The sequence below is a fragment of the Vulpes vulpes genome, chromosome 14, assembly GCF_048418805.1.
Source record: "Vulpes vulpes isolate BD-2025 chromosome 14, VulVul3, whole genome shotgun sequence".
Classification (NCBI taxonomy): Eukaryota; Metazoa; Chordata; class Mammalia; order Carnivora; family Canidae; genus Vulpes; species Vulpes vulpes.
This window is the reverse complement of record NC_132793.1, coordinates 65,268,220-65,274,315: the sequence shown is the minus strand read 5'-3', so window position 1 is coordinate 65,274,315 and position 6,096 is coordinate 65,268,220. Positions and strand designations below refer to the sequence as shown.

At 33.8% G+C, this 6,096-nt stretch overlaps 1 non-coding gene across 1 annotated transcript; it reads right to left on the bottom strand.

Annotated features, from left to right (window-relative positions):
- Positions 1–3,317: 3,317 nt before the first annotated feature.
- On the bottom strand, positions 3,318–3,479 carry LOC112915646 (U1 spliceosomal RNA). Its single transcript, XR_003234129.1, has one exon. It is a non-coding gene; the product is annotated as a U1 spliceosomal RNA (small nuclear RNA).
- Between the last annotated feature and the right edge of the window lie 2,617 nt (positions 3,480–6,096).

Below are 6,096 nucleotides of genomic sequence, written 5' to 3'. Positions count from 1 at the left end.
TTCCCCAAAGGGAGCCTGCTTCTCCCTCTCTCTATGTCTCTGCCTCCCATTTATAAATAAAAAAAAAATAAAATAAATTTTAGTAACACATATAATTTTGAGAAGATACCTAGAGGCCATGTGACTATCCTGTTTCTTCTTAAGGTTTTGCCAACTGAAAATATTCGTATTCATCAGCAGATATTGCCTATTGAAGTTATTACTGTGGTGATCTAGTGGTGATTTTATGATTTTTTTCTCATTACTACTATATTATTTCCAGTTCTACCATAAGAAAAATGTATTTCTTCTGCATATACTTATTCAAATATTTATTATATATTTTTTATATCAGTCTGATAAGAAAAATATACTTGGAGGAATCCTATTACTTGCTTCTTCCTCCCCCTCTGCCTGCTTCTCTGCCTACTTATGCTCTCTCTCTGTCAGATAAATAAATAAAATATTAAAAAACCCCAACAATATAAAGCTACAGTGATCAAGAGAGTAAGACATTGGATGCAAGGAACAGAAGAAAAAAAATGAACTTTAGCCTAAACCTCACACTTCACATACAAAAATTCACTCAAAGTGGAACATAGCTCTAAATATAAAACATAAAACTATAAAACTTTTAGAGGAAAATGTAAGAGAAAATCTATGTGGCCAGGTGGTAGACAAAGTCTTAAATATGACACTGAAAGCATGATACATAAAAGAAAAAGATAAATTACCCTCTATCAAAATTTATTTATTTATTTTTCTATCAAAATTTAAAAACTGTCTCTGAGAAAGAGACTTTAAGAAAATGAAAACAAACTATAGACTGTGTAAAAATATTTGCAAATTACATATCCCACAAATGAAATATTTTAAGAATATCTTAAGAACTCTCAAAATTCAATAATCAGAGAAACAGTGCATTTAAAATTGGTCAACGGAATTGAACAGGCCAAAAGATGCACAAGAATATGTGCGACCTGGTTAGCCTTTAGGGAAATGCAGGTTAAAATCATGGTAAGATACCACTACACACATGTATTAGAATGACTACATTAAAACAGAAATACTATATTAAGGGCTGGCAAGCACGCAAAGTGGAGATCATAAATTATTGGTGGGAATGCAAAATGGCCTAGCCAGTCACTCTGAAAACATTTTCACAGTTTTTTTTATAAAGTTAAACACAGACTTAGCATATGACCCAGCAATCCCACTCCTGGGTATTTAGCCTTGAGAATTGAAAACCAGTGTTTAAACAAGTATCTATACAAAAATGTTTATAACAGTTGTAGTCATATTTGCAAAAATGAAACAAAACAAATTTGGAATGAACCCAAATATCCTTCAGTGGGTGAATGGATAAATGAACTGTACATATCTATACAATGGGATACTAATCAGCCACAAAAAAGAGCAAACTGCTCATATATGCAAGGTATTAGGCAGAGCGAGAAAAGCCAGTTTTAGAAGGTTATATACCATATGGTTCCTTTTGTATGACATTTGAAAAGAAAAAAAAATATATAGAACAGGTGAGTGACTGACAAATGTAGGGTCAGGAAAGGAATTGAGCATAAAGGATAACACGAGAGAGTTCTGTGGTATCCTGGAACTTCTGTGTATCTCAGTGGTAGTGGTTAAACAAATCCATACATATGTTAAAATGTGCTGAACTGTATATGAAGAGAAAAAGTCAATACTATTGCATAACAATTCTAAGTATGAAATTAAAAAAAATAAAATCAATACCAACTCATGGATAATTGTCTTAGTCTTTGTTAAAACCTAATATTGTTATTTATTTATTTTTCCTCAGATGGTTTCAGCTGTGACTATTGGGATCCTTTTCAGAGCTCCCTACATAAATATAATTTTTATTGGGATTATTTTAGGAAGATTTCATCAATGAGGGTCTAACAACTGAAAGGTCAGGAGAGGCAATTAATTATATAATTGTTGTAGGAAAATGATTAAATTCTTCCCATTATTCCATACTATTAAAGACAGCATCTGGTTGGTCCTGATTAATTTGTGATAGATGACTTATGATAGACATTCTTGCCAATTTGTGAGTTCCTACTTTGTAAATTGAATTCATATTTTCCATTTTAAGAAGATCTATGCTGATTTTTACAGTTTTCTACTTCAGCCTCACAAGAGTTTTAAATGATTTCTCCCCAGCTAGTGCACTGAGTAGGTGGCTACTTATTTGAAAGCCAAAGAAATATATTACTGACACTTACTTAACATTAACTGATGAATTGAGGAAAAGCAGAAAATGTCTTTGTATTTTCTAGCAGGGATTGATACCAATATTTTAAAGCATAATTAGGGACTACATAATTAATTTGGTTAGCATTAATTTTGGTAAGTAAAATCATTATTTCCTTTACATAGTGGAATGCTAGATGGGGTACTTACTAAACAATTATGCTATAAACTAATATTTATAAATAAAACATTTAACATAATTTGACAGAAAATTATTTGATAGAATATTTTAAAAAGAATAATAAAAATTCCATGCTTTTGCAGAATGTGCTCTTGGGACAATATCCTCTTGGAAATAGTGTAAAGAATTCTAGGTATAATGAAAATGCACGTCAGACTTGCAAATAGATTTCCATTGCCCTTTTAAAAAAATGTAGGTTAATCCTTGTTTAATACCTATCATTTTTTCCTAAGAAGAAAGAAGGAAAAATATGAGTATATGTGAAGGAATGCACGTCTGTGTGTGAGAGAGAGAGAGAGACAGAAAGACAGAGAGACAGAAAGACAGAGGGAGAGAAAATATATTGACCCTTTTATAGTGGATTTGTATGATCTTAATGCCATATAGCTTCTGGTCATTTAGAAGGATTGTTATCTGTGGGATAAAACCATGGTATGGTTGCTGCAGGTTGTGGACAAAACAAACAGAGATAGTTTAAGTGATATGGATAACAACAGATTGACTCTAAAGCAGGCAGAAAATTACAGAAGCAGAGTTCCATTTTTTTACAATTATTAATGTGTTTTAATGTCTGGATGCTTTGATTATCCATTAGAAACACTAGTATTAACAGCTGTAACAAGTCAAAATAGTATCAGCATTACATGAGTCACTACTTACCCTTTCTCTTCTCCTAGTATTGCCATCTTCATCCAGAGAGGGACTGTTTAGTGCTCTGAGGAAATTGTGGATTTCTTCTAATGATTTGGCATGAATCGTTACCTACGATACCCAATTATTGGTTTCCTTTCAACCTAATCTTCTCAACTTTGAAATAAAGCCCAAGGACTGTTTGTCTGTATCTGCCTCAAGGAAATGCTTTTTCATTTTGTTTTGTCTTTTTCAGGGGGAAGTATAATGGCAGTCTCCTACTACCACAAATCATGCAGTCAAATTTCCCACGTTTGGGGGAAATCACAGGGGTCAAGACATTCAGAGTGCAGTGGATGAGCCTTACCTTGAGAAAACCACTTTTGTGATCATAACTCCCCTGCCATGTAAGTATTCAGGGAAATGCTTTTAACCTGGCATAGCTCTTATTAGAGATTTCAAAGTCGTAGAGCCATTTTGTTTGTGGCTGTGAAAAATGACAAAAGACTGGAAGTAGCAGAGGGACCAAGACATAAATGTTTCCTAGAAATCCTGGGACTGTCCCAGAGCAAAAACCTTCCAAAGCAGCAGCAGCAGCCCGGACTGTGCGGGTGATCCTCCTGGTATGGATTCATGCCCCTGGAGTGTACTCCACGTGCCCCATTTTCTAGAGAGGAAATGACTCAATTTCTAACTTTTCACCTGTGTATCACAGCTCCACATGGATTTGCCGAGAGTTGAGGTTCCTGGAGCTTTCTCAAAGTCACATTGTTGAGAGCCACTGTCCAGACCAACGGTGACATTAAATAGATCTCAGACACACAGGAATAAAAGCTTTGTATAAGTAGGTCATAGAAAATATCCATTATGTATTTTGCCAAGTGGAATGAGGCAACAGAATCAATTTATTTTCATGCAAGCGCTATCAACAAGCACTTAGTGCGGTACTAATGCCTGTGTATTTGGAGTAATACACAGTAGGTGCAAGCACCACAGGGGGCACTCTTGACAAATATATAAACGAGTTTTAAGAATTAACTGGGCAAGCACTTTCTGGTCTTTCTGATTCCCAGAGGTTGGAGCACAGTAATTGATTTCCCAGACTCATTGAGTCAAACATGAGATACAAGGATGAATAAAACATAGTCCTTGACCTCAAGTAGACTGACGAAACATTATAACAGGAGAAGAATTTTATGATGAATATAAATACAAACATTAAAAGTATTAGAATATAGCGACGATGAACTAATTTTGTTGAGATTTAACACACATTCTTTCATAAAAGACTCAAACTGACCCTGTCAGGGAAGGGACAGTAGCCAGTTAGCAAAAGAGAAAATGAAATTCTTCAGGGAATCATTCGGTCTCCCATAGTTAGTAAGTAACAGATTTAAGATTTGAATTTCTGTTGTTTTTTCTTCAGTTCTTAAACCTATATATTTCCATTACATCTACCAGAAACATATAGTTGAGTGAGGAGGGGAACACTCCCTGCAAGATGGCAGCTAGAATCAAGAATGATTTTATATTAAAAACATGTGTCAAAGGTGAAATAGGAGTTTAAGACATTGACAAAATGAGGAGTGCTTTACTTGCAAGGGTTCAGAGGCAGGTCACACATTTTAGGAAAATTCAGAATATGTTTCTTTTTATGTTTTCCAATAGAGATTAATCTATAATTCAGTCTTTATGCAGATAAGAACTATAATTTATTATATAAAGAATGTGCTACTTCAAGTAGTTCCCCAAGCAGAATTAAAATAAAATAAAATTGTAAATAAAATGCCAGATTGCAAAAGCATTCTTTTGTTTATTTGAAACAACAAGTAAAAGAGCACTCTGCTTTTAAAGGGCTCACTGCCAATAAGTCAATTGGAAAAGGACAAACATTATATGATCTCATTCATTTGGGGAATATAAAAATTAGTGAAAGGGAATAAAGGGAAAGGAGAGAAAATGAGTGAAAATATCTGTGAGGGTGACAAAACATGAGAGACACCTAACTCTGGGAAATGAACAAAGGGTAGTGGAAAGGGAGGTGGGCGGGGAGTTGGGGTGACTGGGTGACGGGCACTGAGGGGGCACTTGATGGGATGAGCACTGAGTGTTATGCTATTTGTTGGCAAATTGAACTCCAATAAAAATTTTTAAAAAATTAAAAAAAAAAAGAAACCATAGCAATAAAAAAATAAATAAAATAAAATAAAATAAAATAAAATAAAATAAAATAAAATAAAGGGCTCATTTGCCTGTTGCTCATTGTCAGCAGTTAGAGATGGTTACTTGAAAATACTTCTGATGGTTATATTCATCCTCTGTTAAAATTTAACACAACTATAATATGGCCATTTTTTCATAGGACATGCCCCTAGGAAGAATGCTTATGTGTGATGTTTGCCTTTTGGGATAATTTCTTGTATTTCTTTAACTTCTTAAAGTGTCTAGTTTCTTACCCTGCATCAATGCTTCCATATCCCACTTAATGATAAAACCAAAAACTCACTCTCACTGATAAAGTTTAATTGAAAATTATACACAGTACTAAGGATTTGAATTCTGTTGCTATACCAAAGAATACTACTCCGTTAACAAGTAGGAGATTTTTTTTTTACTCTTTGAAATCCAAAAAAAATTTAACATAATACTACTACATCAACAAATTAAATAAGAAAATAATATGCAGTGATTTAGTAGATGTCTACAGTATTTACTACAGTTTAAAATCAGACCCTAATGAATGCATTTTGCATTAGAAAATAAAAGCACTCTCCCTTGCTAAATAGGAAACCAGTATTACAATCAATAGCAACATTTATGTACACTCTATGTGCATATATGCATGTCTGAGTGTACAGATATGTACATTTTTTAAAAGTTAAAGTGTGGTTCACATAATGTCACATTAATTTCAGGTATACAGCCTAGTAATTCCACAAGTCTGTACATTATGCTGGATGCACCACAAGTACAGCTACCATCTGTCACCTTGTGATGTTGTTACAATACCATCGACTGTATTTCCTATCCTG